This window comes from Pseudochaenichthys georgianus, unplaced genomic scaffold (genome assembly GCF_902827115.2).
Source record: "Pseudochaenichthys georgianus unplaced genomic scaffold, fPseGeo1.2 scaffold_180_arrow_ctg1, whole genome shotgun sequence".
Lineage (NCBI taxonomy): Eukaryota > Metazoa > Chordata > Actinopteri > Perciformes > Channichthyidae > Pseudochaenichthys > Pseudochaenichthys georgianus.
Genome location: NW_027262575.1, coordinates 796,467 through 815,514, shown reverse-complemented (window position 1 = coordinate 815,514; position 19,048 = coordinate 796,467). Strand labels below are relative to the sequence as shown.

The following is a 19,048-nucleotide window of genomic DNA, read 5'->3' as shown; positions in this document are numbered from 1 at the left end:
TGACTGTGTTACCGTCTGAGGGTGTTAGTCCGGTGACAAAATCCAAGGCGATGTGGGACCAGCGACGATGAGGGATAGGCAAGGGATGAAGAAGACCGGAGGGAGCTTGGCGTGAGGTCTTATTTTGGGAGCAGACTAGGCAAGCAGCAATGAATTCCTTGGCATCCTTCTCCATGGAAGACCACCAAAATCGCTGTCGAATCAGGGCTAGGGACCGTCTCACTCCTGAGTGACAAGCCAGGCGAGAGTTATGACCCCACTGGAGAACCTGGGTACGGAGAGTGGCAGGAACAAACAGACGGTTGAGAGCGCTTGACCTTATCCTCCACCTCCCAGGTCACCAGACCAATGACACATGTAGAAGCGATGATATTCTCAGAATGAGATGGAGAGCTCTCTGGCTGGAACTGGCGAGACAGGGCGTCAGGTTTGATGTTCTTAGAACCAGGTCTGTATGAAAGAGAAAAACCAAAGCGTGTGAAAAACAGAGCCCACCTGGCTTGACGAGAGTTCAGCCGCTTAGCTGAACGGATGTACTCCAAATTGTTGTGATCCGTCCAGACCACAAAAGGCTGCTCTGCTCCCTCCAACCAGTGTCTCCATTCTTCCAGGGCAAGTTTCACTGCCAACAGTTCTCGATTTCCAATGTCGTAATTTCTTTCTGCTGGAGACAGCTTCCGGGAGAAGAAGGCACACGGGTGCATCTTCTGATCCTCGGCCGACCGTTGAGAAAGAACTGCCCCAACTCCAGTGTCGGGTGCATCTACCTCTACAGTAAACTGCCGAGTAGAGTCTGGAAAAATCAAAATGGGAGCAGAGGTGAAGCGTGACTTTAACTCACCAAAAGCCCCTTCGGCCACCGAGGACCACCGGAAGGGAATGTTCTGAGAGGTGAGAGCTGTGAGAGGGGTTGCCACCAAACTGTAGTTTCGAATAAACCTCCGGTAGAAGTTGGCAAAACCCAGAAAGCGTTGGAGCTCCTTGCGTGTTGAAGGGCGTGGCCAGTCAGTGACCGCCTTGGTCTTTTCAGGATCCATCTTGATGTTTCCGGTGGAGACCACAAATCCCAGGAAAGGGACTTCTGTGGTGTGGAACACACACTTCTCGGCCTTGACAAAGAGGTGGTTCTCCAAGAGCCTCTGGAGGACTAGGCGAACATGGACCACATGCTCCTGTTTAGACTTGGAAAAAATCAAAATGTCATCCAGGTATACAAAAACACAGATATTGAGTAGATCCCGCAGAACATCATTCACCAACCCCTGGAAGACTGCAGGTGCATTGGTGAGTCCAAAAGGCATGACTAAATACTCATAATGTCCACTAGGAGTGTTAAATCCCGTCTTCCACTCGTCCCCCTCCTTGATTCTCACCAAATGGTACGCATTACGTAGGTCCAGCTTGGTAAAAATAGTAGCGCCTTGTAACAGTTCAAATGCAGAGGAAACAAGTGGAAGGGGGGTAACCTGTTCTTGACAGTGATGTTTATTGAGTCCTCTGTAGTCAATGCATGGGCGCAGAGTCTTATCCTTCTTACCCACGAAGAAAAAACCTGCACCAGCAGGAGATGATGAAGGCCGGATAAGCCCTGCATCCAAAGAGTCATTGATATACTTCTCCATTGACTTAGTTTCAGGAGCCGATAAAGAAAAAAGCCGACCTCTAGGAGGAGAAGTACCAGGTAACAGGTCAATAGGACAGTCATTAGCACGATGAGGTGGGAGTGAGGTGGCCCGAACTTTGTTAAAGGCCTCTTTAAGGTCCCAGTAATCCTTGGGAACACCGGAAAGGTCTTCACACTCAGAGATACTCGGCTGACTGGAATCAATTGAGGAACTAGATCTTAAGCAGACAGCATGACAATGAGCACTCCACTCTCTAATAGTCCCTGAAGCCCAACCTATATGAGGATTATGCCTCCTTAACCAAGGAAACCCCAAAATGACCGGCTGATGTGGTGCATGGATAAGGTGAAAAGAGAGTGTTTCGCTGTGATTACCTGACATGCTCATTTGAACTGGAGTTGAACGGTGTGTCACTCTGCAGAGAAGACGACCATCTAGAGCTGTAGCATTGATGGGCTTCTCCAAAGCCTCCCGACCAAGTCCCATTTGAAAGGTCAGTGTTATGTCCAAAAGACTGGCATCAGCACCAGAGTCAATAAGAACTGCCACAGTGTGCATTTTCCCCAAGCAGCTCAGCTGAGCATGGGTTAGGGGTCGAGAGGGCATTTCTAAATTCATCATACGGCTCACCAGCGCCCTCTGGATGACTGGTGAGCCCTGTCTTTTACAGGACAAGAGAAGGCAAGATGACCCTGCTGGCCGCAGTAAAGACAGCAGTTGTCCCGCAGGCGGCGCTGTCGTTCTGCCTCGGAGAGCCGGGCCCGCCCCAGCTGCATTGGTTCAGAAGAGTTAGAAAATCCTCCTCTCACCTGTTCAGTGGCATGCGCTGACGGGAGAGGCGGAGCCTAAGGGGCGACAGAGAAAACCCTCTCTCTCCTCCGCTCCCGCAGACGGCAGTCAATGCGGATGGAGAGAGCCACCAGCTCATCTAAATCAGCAGGAAGGTCCCTAGCTGCCAGCTCGTCTTTAAGGCGATCCGAGAGACCGTTGTAGAAGGCATCGAGAAGTGAAGAAGCATTCCAGTTACTCTCGGCGGCTATGGTACGAAACTCGATGGAGTAATCGGACACAGATCTCCCTCCTTGCACCAGGTTAAACAGTCCCCGAGCTACCTCTCTTCCGGGTGTGGCGTGATCAAAAACTTTACGCAGTTCATCGGAGAATACGCGTACAGACGAGCAGGCAGAGGATTGTCTTTCCCATTCGGCGGTACCCCAGTCTTTAGCTTTGCACGTGAAAAGAGAGACAATATACGCCACCCGGGATCTTTCTGTTGGGAAGGCGGAAGGCTGAAGCTCGAAGGTGAGGGAACATTGGACCAGGAATGGTCTGCACGAACCTGGGGCTCCAGAGTAGCGTTCCGGAGGAGGCAGGCGTGCATCCGATGCCGGAGGACTCTGGATTCCAACAGCGGAAGCTGGAGTTAGTTCCGGGCCATGGACCGTTGCAGGACGGGTCTGAAGATGATCACGGAGATTCACAAAGGTCCGTTCGTAGCGAGCGGCCATCTCCTGCATCGCTTCAGCCATGAAGGTAAGCTGCTGCTCGTGGCGTTGTAACACGATATCGTGCGAAGGCGGTTCTGTCGCTGAGTCGGCTGGATTCATGTTTGGCCAGATTGTACTGTCACGATCACAGGTACAGATCAGAACCCAATAGCACGACTCAGATACAACCAGTATAGTAATGTTCAGTTTATTCCAGGTCAAGGACAGGCAGGGTCAAAACCAGTAAATCCGTCAGACAGGCAGGCAGGAATCGAAAACTGGGCAGGACAAAACTCGGGACTAGAGCACAACACTCACTGGAGAGCTTGGCGGAAACGACAAGACAATCTGGCAAAGGACAACTGATAATGAGGCGGTATAAATACTGTGGAGTGATGAGGGAATGAGTAGCAGGTGAGGGGAAGGGCTGAGGAGACCAGGTGAGGGGAAGGGCTGAGGAGACCAGGTGAGGGGAAGGGCTGAGGAGACCAGGTGAGGGGAAGGGCTGAGGAGACCAGGTGAGGGGAAGGGCTGAGGAGACCAGGTGAGGGGAAGGGCTGAGGAGACCAGGTGAGGGAAATGAGCTGATTACAAGGGCCTGGAGGAAAGCGGGATCTGAAATGACAGGAGAGTTTAGATGAGGCATGAAACAAACAATAATAGAAGTGTCTAACTTGTGACACTCTCAGCTGGTCCTGACACTCTGTTCACAAACCGGTTCAAACTGTGATCTGCCTCAGGGCCAGGCTGAGCCCACAGCTATTAGAGTCAACCAAATTAATACAAAACACACACAAAACGCCCTCACTTATTGGAACACTAAATCCCAAACACAAAATGCAATGCTATCTGTCCCTAAAAAGACAGTACACTGACAGCCTACCTGACCACAGTGACTGATGTTAAAACCTGTTCGACCCCAAGCCTGTTTTTCAGGTCTCAGGCTAGAAAATGACATTTCCAGAACAAATGACCATATCTTCTAAAAGGGGAAAATTAATAATCTGTTTTCTCAAAGTAATGATAGACCTGTGAGTTGGATGTAGAAAAGTCAGAATCAATATAGATGTTTTTTATTTTAAAGAAAATTCAGATTGAACATAGTAAAAAACTGTAAATTATAGTGTCCGTCCAAAAGATATTTTGTACTTATTGTGAAAACTACCCTTGGATGATGGGTTAGTAGACTAAAAGCTTTAGGAATCCAAAGTACAACATATAATAAGTACCCTGTATCAAGATTGATGCAAAACACGTGACAGTTGACCTTTTTAGAAAGTTTTAGCAAACCAACAACACTTCTGTGGTCATTTGGGTGGATTTGACATATCTCTGGCCCCCCTTGGTCGATTTTGCTGATTGACATCTCTTTCTAACCGTCAGAGCCAATGGAATTGAGGAAAAGTTCCCTATACACACATAGGTTACTAAATAAGGAATGAGAGAGACGCGTAGCAACACCGGAAGCTGCGCTAACCTCTGGTGGCTACCATTAGCAGCTAATTTTTCTTCTCCGATTTTTGCATTAAAATGGAATTATGGATTATCAATCATTTGTTCAAAGTGTCAGACACATTGGATTAACCCAGTGGTTCTCAAACTTTTTCTGTCAGGCCTATATCAGCGCCACACCTGCGTAACACATGGTGCCTCTTGTCTGAACCAGTTTGTAAGCGATTTGTAATCTATTCTTGTCGACTTGCAGCCTACATACAAAGAGAACTCCACTCTCCTACCACTGCTTACCTCTAAGGAGCCTTGGTAGAACTAGTGTCCGAGTCATGGGGTCCAGAACGGACTGAAGACATGTGGAACAGAGGGCAGGCATGGTTCCATGTACAGGGAACTTTGTGAACCTTTCTGCAGCGATAAATAAAGAAAACAAAGAAGACATTATTAATAATAGTAATGATTGTAACAACAATGATATTAGAATAACTATTTATATAGCACTTACACAATTGCAAAGTGATTCTCACAACAAAAATAAAGAACAAAACAATATCAACAATAGAAAAACAAAAGATTATAGGAATGTTAAGAGACAAAGAAATGCTAAACATTCTGAGAGGCCGACTACAAAAGGTAGACTCAATAGAGAACCGCAGTGACGCGTCCTAAAACCCGGATGTAAACTTCTTCCGGTTCCTTCGTCAAAAACGCAATTTCTCCATAGGATTTTGGAAAATAGCTCGAAATAAGGTCTGTGGTTGACACACATTTAAGAGAAGGATCACGTTTTGTTCAGCTGGATAATCTCCACATGTCTCTCCTACTTTTATAATTTTTGAATCATAAATCTAGTCGCCAAAAGCTAAATGCTAACGTTACGCTATAAACGAACTACAAGCCAGTACAGCAGCGTCGCACGACTTCAACGTCACGCCAACTTAAGATCGTTTCAACTGACTTGCACTGAAACTGCACTTTGAACACTTTAAATATATTAACATTTTAAACTGTATACCCCGTTTATCTAGGCCCTTTTTGTTTTATGTATAGGCTACATGTCACACTGTGGGAAACGATATTTCTGGATGTATAACACATGTAGAATTTGTTTACAATAAAGCTGACTTTGACTTCCGCGCGATTGCATATTTTAACAAAGCTTTTCATTTTAGCCACACTGAATTTAACTAGAAGTCATGGCTGTGTCAATGACCAGTCTGATATCGTTTTACAAAGATGACAAGAAGATTGGAGATAGAGGAGAGAACCACTACAAGTCAGGACACGTCAAACAGTGCAGCCTAGATGAAGGTGTGCTTACCGGTGTTGTCAGGGCTAGCATGAGGGACAAGGTTTATAGAGTGTCGGTGAGTAGTTATAGCAAGAGTACCGTTAACCTAGAGTTAATTTATTCACATTAATTCCCATCAACAAATCCATTTTATGTGTCACATGAAATCTTTATTAGGCAAGGCAAGTTTATTTATATAGCACTTTTCAACACAAGGCAATTCAAAGTGCTTTACAAAAAACGAAAGACATTAAGAAATGGCATTTAAAATCAGTCATTAAAAAGAAAAGATAATAAAATAAACATTAAAAGAAAAAATACATGGATAAAAGTTACAGTGCAGTTTAAGATATGAATAGTTCAATTAAAAGCAGCGACAAAAAGAAAAGTCTTCTTGCTGGATTTGAAAGTAGTCAGAGTTGCAGCGGACCTGCAGGTTTCTGGGAGTCTGTTCCAGATATTTGGAGCATAATAACTGAACGCTGCTCCATGTTTAGTTCTGACTCTGGGGACAGAAAGCTGACCAGTCCCTGAAGACCTGAGAGATCGGGATGGTTCATCATTTAGCAGGAGGTCAGAAATGTATTTTGGGCCTAAACCATTCAGTGCTTTATAAACCAGCAGCAGTATTTTGAAATCTATTCTTTGACACACAGGAAGCCAGTGTAAAGACTTCAGAGCAGGAGTGATGTGATCCACTTTCTTAGTGTCAGTGAGGACTCGAGCAGCGGCGTTCTGAATCAGCTGCAGCTTCCTAATAGATGTTTTAGTGAGACCTGTGAAGACACCTTTGCAGTAGTCGAGTCTACTGAAGATAACGGGACAAGTTTCTCCAGATCCTGCTGTGACATTAGTCTTTTAATCCTAGATATGTTCTTTAGGTGATAGCAGGCTGATTTAGTAACTGTTTTAATGTGACTGTTGAAACTCAGGTCAGAGTCCATGACTACACCTAGATTTCTGGCTTTATCTGTTGGTTTGAACATTGCAGACTGAAGCTCAGCGCTAACTTTTATACGTTCCACCTTGGCTCCAAAAACCATTACCTCAGTTTTATCTTTGTTTAATTGGAGAAAGTTCTGACACATCCAGTCATTGATTTGTTCAATGCACTTACTCAGTGTTTGAAATGGAGCATAGTCTCCTGGTGAAATGGTTAGGTAAATGTGTGTGTCATCTGCATAGCTATGCTAACTTATGTTGTTGTTCTTCATTATCTGAGCCAATGGTAGCATGTAGACGTTAAAGAGAAGAGGCCCCGAGATTACACATTTTACACACCAGAAAACACAGAAATATCCATGAAATAAACATACAGTAGGCTATAATTGGGAAGGCATTATAAATGTAAATATATTTTAAATAATAAAATAATCCCACCACCACAGGTATCTACAGGAGAAGAGGGAATTCTCTCCACAGAATGTGAATGCCCACATGGAGAATGGAAATGCAGTCATGCGGCTGCATTAGCCATCTTTGCCATCCACAGTTTCAGCTGCACTGACGTGACACCCCCTGTCAGTGGAAGAAGGCAAAGGCAGCTAAACGTACGCATTCAGTGGAGGAGCTATTTCCTCCAACCAATAACTCATTCAACCCGCTGACAAGAGAGCCCACCTCCGAAGATCGTGACTGGCTGAGGGACAGACTCGGGGGCAGGTTCTCAGGAATGTCTTGGCTTCTCTCCCCCGAGCCAGAAGAGGAACACTACAGCTTGGAAACACTTACTGTTCCTGAAATTCTCAAATCTGTTGGGCATCAGGGACCTGAGGCAACTGTGGCAAGCATGGCATTGTCTGAGGAGCAACAGAGGGCAATGCAGGTGGCTACACTGGTCAGCAAACCAACCCAAACTGGCATTTGTTCAGGAAAGGAAGGTTGACTGCCAGCAACGTTGGAGCTGAGGTCAAAGCGTGTGACTGCTGCCCTTAGTGCCAAGGTGCTAGGGCAACAACAGGCCCTGGATGATGTTTTGTCTGTACAGTGGGGGACTATGAATGAATGTGAGGGCGTCAGGGCATTCACCACTGCATCCCAGATGCAGGTCCATGAGTCAGGTTTGTGGCTCTCCCAATCAGGAGTGTTGGGGGCATCTCCAGATGGTCTGGTAGGGTCTCCCGCTGTGCTGGAGGAAAAGTGTCCCTACGGAGCCAGGGACATGACAATTAGTGAAGCATTGAAAATCAAGGGCTTCTGTGTCAGTAAGGAAGAGAAACATTCAGCCTGCGTGAGGAGCATCCTTACTGGCACCAAGTGCAAGGTCAGCTTCACCTCACTGCAAGAAAGAAGAAGAAATTGTGAATCGTTTTTAATTTACATTTACTCGCCTTTGCAATGTTGTGGTTGTTAGAGTGTTACCCCCTAAACGCACCAGGAGCGTCTGCGCCGCGTTACGTTGCGACCTCCTCCTGCGACCTAACACACCAGGCGCGTTTCAAAACGTTGCGGAAGCGGAGCGTCGTGTGTGCAGCCTCGCAGTTCTTAATTAACTTTAAAACATTAATATGTAGTTGTTACCTTCCACTCCACAAACTGCAGCGACTAAAAACCAGGCCTTGTCCTTTCTGATGTTGTCCTTGTAAAAAGCATCGGTTACATCGTATACAATGGTGTGTTTCTCCACTTCCATGATGAACACCTCGTCGTCCATTGTGCGTATCGTAGTGGAGGTGTTGTGATGAAGGAGGGGGGTCTGCTAAATTAGTATATGCGGGATGGGCCTGGCCCGGATGCTCACCTTTCCACTTCCTGCGAGGGGGGGGCTGCCTGTCCGACCTTACGGCTGCGCCGCGGCAAAAATAGGATTCATCCTACTTGTAGAGAAGCGCTGCGCCGAGCCGCTTCTGGGACGCGTCTGAGCCGTAACGCGGCGCGTGTGGTGGAATAGCACCCATTGACTAGAGTGGCCGCGATCCTTACGACCGCCGCGGCGCAGCCGTAACGCGGCGCAGCCGTAACGCGGCGCAGCCGTAACGCGGCGCAGCGCAGACGCTCCTGGTGCGTTTAGGGGGTTAGGCTTCCTGTCAGCTCGTCTGTTGGGAAGATATAAAATATTAGTTTCATGGAAGTCACATCGTCACAAATAAGAGCATTAAGACATACAGTACATAGGCTAAAACATAACATCTAAAGATATAACCTTGCACTTTGTCTCGTGAACATTTTCACTATTTTGACATTTTTATAGATGAAAATTGAACTAAAGAAATAAAGGTAGATTAATCCATATTGAAAATAGGTGTCAGCTGCTACACTAATTATAATAGTTATATTTCTTAATTAATTAAGATATTACTGTATTGATCCCAATTGGGGAAATGTTTGTGTTGCAGCAGCATAACAAGAAAAACTAAATATAAGTTATTATATATACAAAAGTATGTTAGGGATGGAATATTAAATTGAATATAAATGTAAAATGTACATGTGATGTTACGTCCAAGAGAAGCTATGGAGCAGAGCGTTCTCTGCCGGCCAGAGGTGATTTGTTATTAGTTCAATATGTCAAACTGATTTCCCTGACTACAATCTTTAGTCACATGGTGAAACGTTATGCTGCTTGTACTAATTAGACTTATCATATAAGCCACACAGGTTTTAATAGGATGTATTCATTATCTTTACTTATTTTGCGGTCTTTTCAGCAGTGCCATCTCTAAAACGGCGATACACGACCCATCATTTACATTTCACCGTGACATGGACAACAATGTAACGTCAGCTTACCTCATGGCACGAATCCAGACTCTCCTTTGGAACACATTGGCCGGGAAACGATAGAACGAGCACGTTTCATGCGAAGACCTGTGGCTGCAACCCGGAGCAAAGCAACAAACCATTGCGTAGCTAACTAGTAGCGCTAGCTTTAGCTAACGTTAGCCAATGAAACGAACTGCCGAGTAAAATTGGAAAACACTGACAATTAATTGTTCTATAATTTATAAAACTACGGTGTTAAAAATGACCATTTCAAAAATAGAGATTCTAATGGTAAGATATAGATATACAGATACTAAAGAGACTACAGATAGGCTACTAAAGATAGGCAGGTACTTGCTTTCAAGCAGAACACAGGGGAAAACAAACTTAGCGGGAGTGTTTACGTGTGTAGGCGTAATGACGTACAACGGACTCGACCATTTCTGTAGTCCTATTCAGCCACTCGGTAACAACCATCGTTTTTCAGACACGTAAACTCTTCACAAATCACCAGTGGGGTCACTGCTGATGTATCTACTGTCGTAGAACAAAACGTGATTTATCTCTTAAATTTGTGTCAACCACAGACCTTATTTCGAGCTATTTTCCAAAACCCTATGGAGAAAATGCATTGCTTTTTTGACGAAGGAACCGGAAGTGCTAAAAATGCTAACTTACTTCCGGGTTTTAGGACGCGTCACTGCGGTTCTCTATGGCTCTTGATGACATCAATGAGCAGTCCCAACAGATGCTGTGGAATAAAAAGAAATATAATGGGTCCAGATTTCTTCTATTTTGTGTTGGATGATTTGTTTTATTGATTGCTGATAGATGTGTATATATAGGGTTTATTCAACAGCAGTAAGTTGCTAAATTAACGTACACTGAACTGTAAAACAACTCAGCACTATTTAGGAAAGGCTCTGATCAGGAGGGTTGACTAGTAGGACAGCAAAGAGGTGGTGTCATGTACAACCATTGGTCGACGTTACACCTGAAAGAAAGATAAGGAAATAAGAGAAGACAGGAGGACAAACATCCTCTTAAGTAAAAGACCAAATCGTGTCAAGCTTTAACCTGAGCCTGTTTCTTCAGTCTTTACAATGCACTGTTGGAAATTACATTCCAAAGGCTAAATTCAAACTCAATACCACAAATAACTGGGTACCAAAGTGCTTTACCTGAAAGAACACGTTCCACACGGAGCAGCAACCATCCGGCTCGGCCTTTTGCTGCATATCATCTCCTCCCTCTGCACTGTTTCCAGTAGATCTCTACTGTCCAATAAAACTGAAATGCCCCAAAAAATCATATTAAAAAAGTTAAAAACAATAACTTGCTTTTGGCATTGAAATAGATCAGAATCTCACCTTTTTCCTGGATGCCAGGAAGTCGTTCCCTTCAAGTCCGCAACCAGTCATAGGGGTTCAAATGCAAAGCCTGAACGATGACAAGAGCGAGACTTAGATTTTACAATTATATTTTTAATTCATACCAGAGCAGTGTGTACATAGGGTTAGATCAAACCCCGACAGACTCACACACTTTGGTGATGTCCTCCTCTGATAATGTTTCATTTTTTTAGCAGCAAAGTAACATTACTCAAAGTATATGTATGTTTTACATCTCCTCAACAATGGTCTGTATCATTGAGTCCCCACAAAGTCAGGTAGATTAACACACATTTGTAAGAAAAGTTTACAAAGAAGCACTGCTGTACGCCTTCCCACCAGTCCCGCTGATTCCTCGGTTCCTGGACCGAGTGCAGGAGGAGCGGCTGTCAGTGATCCTAATTGCCCTGGAGCGCACGGGCGCTTCCTGGTTTCCATGCCTACAGCGTACGCTGTCAGGCAGGCCGTGGGAGATTCCGTGGCGCGGGGACGCTCTCTCACAGGTGGAGGGAGCGATCTACAGTCACCCAGTGATAGGCCAGCCCTTATGGGCCTATAGAGAGGTTGGGTCTCTCTCAAGATGTTGTACGCACCATTCAGGGAGCCAGGGCCGCGTCTACCAGAGCGTCCTACACAGCCAAGTGGGCTGCGTTCCAGCGTTGGTGTGTAGAAAGAAGCCTGGACCCCATCACGTGCCCCCTGCCTCACGTGCTGTCATTCCTCCAGCTGTTGTTGGACAGGAATTTGGCGTTCAGCACAATCAAGGTGTATGCGGCTGCCATGTCATCTTGTCACGTGGGTTTCGGACCCGGGACGTTGTTCAGTCACCCCCTGACGAAACGGTTTCTGCAAGGGGTACGAAGACTCAGACCGGTGTCACGCGCACTGGCGCCTCAGTGGGATTTGGCTTTGGTGTTACGAGCACTAAGCAAAGCCCCATTTGAACCTTTAGAGCAGGTTCCCCTCAACATCTCATCAGCCAAAGTAGTACTGCTTTTGGCTCCTCTAACATCGGAGAAAAGGGTGAGTGATTTATCGGCTCTCTCTGTGGCCCCGTCATGCCTCCGGATCCAAGGGGGATGGCAGTTCGGCTGTGTTACGTCCGAACCCAGCCTTTATGCCAAAGGTCATCACTAGCTCTTTTAGATCAACAGTGATCACCCTGGACGGGTTTTTTCCACCTCCTCATAAATCGGAGGAAGGAGCCACGTCTCACCTCCTCTGTCCGGTGCGCGCGCTGTCCTGCTATGTGGCGCGCACGGCGGCATGGCGCCGTTCTCAGCGCCTGTTTGTGCACTATAGAGAGCGCTCGATCGGGCAACCTCTGTCTGCACAACGGCTGTCACACTGGCTGTGTGAGGCGGTGGCACAGGCATATGTCTCCTCTGGGGTGGAGCCCCCGGAGAACATCAGTGCGCACTCCACCAGAGGATTTCCTCCTCCACGGCTTTGCACGGAGGAATGTCAGTGGAAGATATTTGCACGGCTGCATCTTGGTCTTCCCCCTGTTCATTTATTCATTTTTATTTGAGGGATGTCTCCCTTTCCTCTCTGACGCACCCTGTACTGAGTGTCCTGTCGGAGTGAGTGACGTCAGGGAGCCAGCTGAGCGCCTCTCTCCTGCCTCTCGGCACACGGAGAGCGGCCCTTTTTCCCCCTCTCATAGGAGGGATGTTCCTTTTACTCTGACACACTTCGTACGGAGTGTCTGGTCAGAGTGAGTGACGTCAGGGATCCAGCTGAGCGCTCTCCTACCTGTCTGACACGCAGAGAGCAGCTGTTCCCCCTCTATGATCGCTGGGCAAGGTGGGACCTTCGTCTCTACTTTCTCACAGCCGTCGGGAAGATAGGCATGTTTTGCTATGTTCCAGGGACGGGGAGGTGCCATTACGCATGGCACAACAGGCAGGGGGTGCTATTGAGCAGGTGTGTCTGTGCTTCTAGTGCTGGACGGACCCAGTGGGGCGCAGACTACATCCTGCTTCGCCCTTAACCCAATAGCGATAGCCTTAGAGGGCGAAGCCATATACGACATAGAACTGAGGTTACCTACTGTAACCCAGCTTCTATGAGTATTGGCGCAGCCCTCTAAGCGCCGGGCCCCACTGGCTCTACGAATAGCTGAAGAAAAGTTATTTTGTATGGGAGCAGATCACCGGGCCACCTTCCTATTTATACCGGAAGGAGGCCCGAGGGTGGGGCGTGGACTAAAAGTGTTTCAGTGCTGCGCGGAGGCGCAGGGGGATTACCCAATAGCGATAGCCTTAGAGGGCTGCTCCATTTACTCATAGAAGCTGGGGTTACAGTAGGTAACCTCAGGTATGTACAGTGCATCCGGTAGCTGTTCTCTGTGCTGTCGTCCAGTGTCGTCTAGCACAGTGCTTCTCAAACTTTTTTCAGTAATGTACCTCCTTTGAAACATTTTCTCAGCCAAGTACCCCCTGACCGACCCCGAACATTTTTGATCGGAAAAGCCGAAACAAATAATTTCAAGATTTATTAACTCCTTCATGCATTACAGCAAACTAAGGATATTTTCATTTTATGCATTTTTCAACTGAAATAATATCTGTTTAACAAACCAATGAACAAAATGATATATTATGCAAAACCATAAAATACAGGACCCCCTTGGTGGTTCTAGGAATATTTTTTATAAAATTGTGTTTTCTATTTAACTTATTGTAGCCTACTAAGATCATTTTTGTAATCATGCATGGTATTTTTTAATTAACTTTTTTTAGTTTTTTTAAATCTCACGTACCCCCTGCAGTACCCCAACGTACCCATAGGGGTCCGCGTACCCCCATTTGAGAATCACTGGTCTAGCAGATGCACGATCGCTGTTCCTCTGCGTCGTGCTATTCGGCTGCATTTGGTCCCGTCAGCTAACTCCACTGAATATCGTTCACGATGTGGGATGTTGCTCCAGCGTCCACCATGATGCCTCTCATCTCTGCGTTGTCTGAGGTCTCCCGCTCTTCGTGGGCTTTGCCTTGAAGAATTGGTCTTGTTCGCTGTTTTCCTCCTCTTTCACTTTTCTGACACCATCTTGTCCCCCTTTTTTCTTGCACACGGATTCTTCGTGTGTGTTATTTTTGCAGTAACCACACCACACTTTTCTGTAACATGTTCTTGCCTTATGCCCTCTTATTCCACATTTGTAGCATATAACGTTAGCATCTTCTTCTTTTCTGTTGTTAGCAGACATCCTGCCGGGGCCTCTGCCTCGTCTAACATTAGCTTTCATCACGTTATCTGTGGTTTCTTTTATCTTCCATTGTTCTGCCTCTTCGTATACACGCAGTCTCCTTTTAAAGTCTATGAATGTAACGTTATCTTCATTCTGCGTTACATGGACAGCCAGTGGCTTAAAGGTGTCTCGTAGTCCTCCTATCATCACGGCGATTATGAGTCCGTCGCTCATGGTCTCACCTGTTTCCCTCAAAGCCGTGATAATGTTCTCCGCCTGTATAAGGTAGTCGGTAACACTTTCGCTGTTTGTCACGTGTAGCTTGGTCAACGACGTGTAGAGGTTTATTATCCATGGTTTACTTTTTCCAGAATAATGTTCTTTCAATATTCTTAGAGCCTTCCTGCCATCATCAGCGGCATCGTGTCTTATCAGGCTTAGGCTTTTATCATCTATCAGTCTTATTAGCTCAGCATAGCAATCAGCATTCTTTCTCCTGTCTTCTGCTAGCTGTTCAGGACTATTTCCAGTGGGTTCATGGAGAATAGTTTCTTTTAATTTCAGGATATGTAGGCAGCCTAAGAATCTTGTTGCCCAAAGGTCATACTTATCGTCGGTTCCATCGAACAAAAGCTGTGGCGCGAAAACTCCCATTGCTCTGCTTGCCATCTTGTTGGCACAGCGATTAGCTTGCTAAACTAGCTTGTTAGCATTGGGTTCTCACGTAATACGTCGCATGTAATATCTTCCGCCACTTCTTTACTTATTGGTCCACATAGTTTGTAGAAGTCCTGTGTAATACTTCGCATTAAACTTCTTCCGGAAAACTAACATGAGTCCAACTTTGCCTGGGCCCATAACCTGTTAAACTAATAAAGTATGCGCAGTCATTTTTCTTCTCTCCCCCATTTATTCAGGGACATGAACCAGCATGGCAGTGCTGCGTAATCAACATGAGACATATAGCGCTCCATGCTTATCATGCTTATGATGTCACAATGGAACGTACCATTAAACACGGAGTAAGGGTGCTATTACAAAGTAATACTTAACAAACCTGCAGCCGCGTTTTTTCTCATTTTAATGTCATTGAACACGACTTTTGATCAGAATAACAGCTAAGGTGAGCATATCTCCGTGTTTTTCTACCTAAAGCTACGTCGTGTTTTGTCTGTATTTGCTTCCCCTGTCACGAATTCTGATCGCTCAGTGATGATCCTTATATTTATATAATCTGTGGAATTTCAGGATGTTATCTAAGCTTGTTTGTGCAGATCCAATAAGTATATCGATCGGTATAGCTAGAGTTCTGTGCTAACGGCCTTAAGATATTTTCGCTCGTGGCTAATTCAGAGGCTCGGCGCTAGCTTTGTGTTTTTTTTTGCAAAAGAAATTAAAAATGATCAGTTAGCTGACTTTCTTCCCGTTACATGGATATAAAACATTCATAGTTTATTACATCTTAAGAAGCCCTCAGACACTGTTGCTTGCAGATGTTGTGGTTTCGGCCCCTTCGGCGGGTCCGTGGGGTTAAAGAGGAAGATGTTGACAAAGTACAGACTGAGTGCTCACAGCCTGAGAGAGAGAGAGAGAGAGAGAGAGAGAGAGAGAGAGAGAGAGAGAGAGAGAGAGAGAGAGAGAGAGAGAGAGAGATGCTCAGAGCCTGGCCATAGAAACAGGTACAAGAACACATGGCTGCCAAAAGAGGAGCGATCATGCCAACAGTGAGGAGGAACTGCTGTGGAGACAGAGCAGCACTTCCTCACACAAGGCTCAACATTTGAACCTGTACGGAAACAATTCTTCCCAAAACTCAATCATAAGCATCCTCAAATATTTAAAAATGAAAAACTAAAACTAGTACTGGGGGAATATAAAGAGAGCTGCATTGTTGCAGGACAGTTTGTCTCTGCCTGCCACAGTCTGAGGGAACCGGACTGAGCAGATACACCAGGTCTCACATCTTATATATATATATTCTATTTTGTATTAATGTATGATATGAATGAAATGAATCTGTATTCCTTGTAAGAAAAACAATTAAAAAAAAACATCTTCTTAGCAGTTTGTTTATAACTGTTTATTTGTGTGTATTTTTGTAACTAATTTGTAAGTGCATTTAACAACTTTTAACTGGGGAGTTTATTTGGTTTAAAAACAATTATCTGCTCTCTTTCCCAATGCAAGTCAAATGGGGAAAAGTAGTGATGTTACGTATTGCGCCGAGGCTTCGGAGCGTGTGTCGAGTAACCCCCGAAGCTTTTTGTGAAGCATGTACCGAGGCTTGTATCGTTTTGGGCCAGTGACGTCATCGATGACAAACGAAGCCTCGGTTGAACCACAACGCTCATAATCCCCATGGATGTATAATAAGAACGATATCACCCCTCCTGTACCCGGGCCGGTGACACGATGGAATCAAGAGAGCTCAGACCCTCACTCTTATAGAGGTCGGAACATGTCTTAAGTATAAATAAATAAAAGCATAAATAAAAGTAGGAATAAAAACATCAATAAATGAATAAATACATGAATAAATAGCGGGCAGTGTTTTCAGGGAGCTTTCGTGTGTGTGCTGTGGCTCAGCCTGAAAGCAGTTGACTCCTGACCGCAGGGTCCCTGGTTCAACGCCTGGTCAATAAGTATTTGTTGTTGTTTATAAAAGCTACAGCTAAATGAGATAATGTAGTTAATAAATGTATTCTTTGATATGGTTTAGCCTTTCTCCGGCTACAACATGGTTACGTTTATGAATATTATTAAGGAATATAAATCCCTCTTTGCAAAGTTTACCAGCCTCCTTAGGCTTTTCAATCACAATCATTCAACTGGAATAAATACAATATTGTCAACATGAAAATATGATTTTATGTTCGTTGTTTAGAGTTATTCTAAGGCTTTACTCATTGGGAACTCGGTATGAGAGAGAGCACACTGTTGAGATGTCCAATCTGCCTGTTTTACACACTTTGACCAGCAGGGGGGTTTGTGTTCCATGATGAACCCTTCTGCGTCACGCACTGATACGTATCCCAGGATGCATTGCACGCCAGTGACAAGTCTTTTTTTTCCAAAGACAATGGCGCCCACCGTAAAGGCAGCAGAAAGGATTTAAAACCACGAGGAATATAACAGATCAATGTGAGTATTGGGTTCAACTTACTTTGTTACACGGCTTAGTTGAATACTCGAGTCTGATTTGTCAATTCGGACATTTCATAGGTTAAGACTGTTGAACAGATCGTTGCTCAGGAGGATCAAGGGGGAAGACTACTGAAGCTATTGAACATCGTTTAGAAGAAGAAATCACCAAAATAACTAATTCCCCAGTAATTGTTTACACGACCAAATCCACTAACATGATTAATTTACAGGGTTTTGTCTGCACCAGGTAACACGAGCTCTGCACCCTCTCGGCGATCGCTCTCAAACCAAAATGCCGATTTTCCCCGTAAAATGTTAAAGTAATGTCAGAAAACAATATTGCTGTTCGTCAAAAACTGTATAATTACTCTAGGAATATGAAAATGGTGTCAAACAGAGCGTCAGACGGCAGAGACAGCTTTGTTTTACGGAGCTCCGACGCCACGTTGTTGTTTACATCCGCGGCGCCATCTTGTATCTAGGCGTCATTTTCTTGCGATAATTGACAGGTCATAAACAAGATCAGAGACACAGTACTACTCATACTATACTTTCTAGAGAAACCCCGGATGATATTTCCCCCAATTTATTTGTGTAATAAAAGTAGAATGAGACCGCTATCGCACAGATTGATTTTGATAACAGTGAATTTAAAACTCTTTTTTAAAAAGTTGTTCAAAACTATATTTCCCCAACTTTACTGTTGTAGGGTAAGCAGCAGGACATCATGAATGTGTAAAGGGATTTTTATACTTGGACAACTATGTTTATAATTTAAGTTAATCAATATTTTTGAACAATGTGGCGGAGCATTAAGGGACATTATTCACCGTTGTATTTTTGTGGGTGGGGATTGTCACTACCCGATCCACATTGTGTGCTAGATGGTCCGCCATATTGGACAAATCCATACGGCAACTCAAATAGGACATTTGACGTCTAGACGGCTGCCCGATTTGCATTGTGCATGCGCAAGTCATAAACCTCTCAAATATCTATACAAAAATCTTTTGTTATTTTTTTTTTTTAAATGAAGGACATTCACAGTTAAAGGTGGGGTAGGTACTAGGGGTCAACCTGGCCGAGTTTTAAATCAAATTGCCGATAAAACTGTGGCTCTGATGCGGCCGTTTCTCTGGCTGCTGTCACCACTCTCTGTACACGAGTAATGTCCCGCCCACAGCGCTATCTGATAGGCTATTACTGAAGTGTCAATCAACACTGAAGATTTTCCGGGCGGGAGCCAGCCAGAGAGGCGGGACCTTCTCAGATTACAGGCAGGTGCGAAAGAACGCAGACACAGACAGAGGCAAGCAGCAGCGCTGAGCGGCAGAGCCATACATGTGTTAAGCAAAGTTCAATAAACATCCCAATCCCCTATGCTGAAGTTGCAAAAACACCACGATCTATTGATCCAGTTCTATCAGTGTCCCAGTTATACAGGGACGCGGGAAGTCAGTCAGAGTTGGGGGTGCGTGCAGCCAACATGTATCTAGCAAATGTTTAGCAAAATATTAGAAGTGAGGCTACTAGTCTCACGTTAGGTCTACTGTAATAGCCTCACTTTTAATAGTTTGCAAAACATTAGCTAGCACTACTGCTTTGCAGTTGCTAGCAGCTTATTGGGATTTCATGCTAGATAGACAAGCATTGGTTTGATATAATAAATTAAGCATTATTGTTAGTTCAGCCTGCAGCCCCACTTCTTGTCTCTCTCTAACTCATTGCAGACGGCTGCACTAAAGAAAAGGACACAGAGAGGA

General features: G+C 45.0%; 1 pseudogene; it reads left to right on the top strand.

The window, feature by feature from the left end:
* The first annotated feature begins 17,212 nt into the window (after positions 1-17,212).
* LOC117441573 (zinc finger protein 271-like) overlaps positions 17,213-19,048 on the top strand; it is a 35,825-nt pseudogene continuing 33,989 nt past the window's right edge.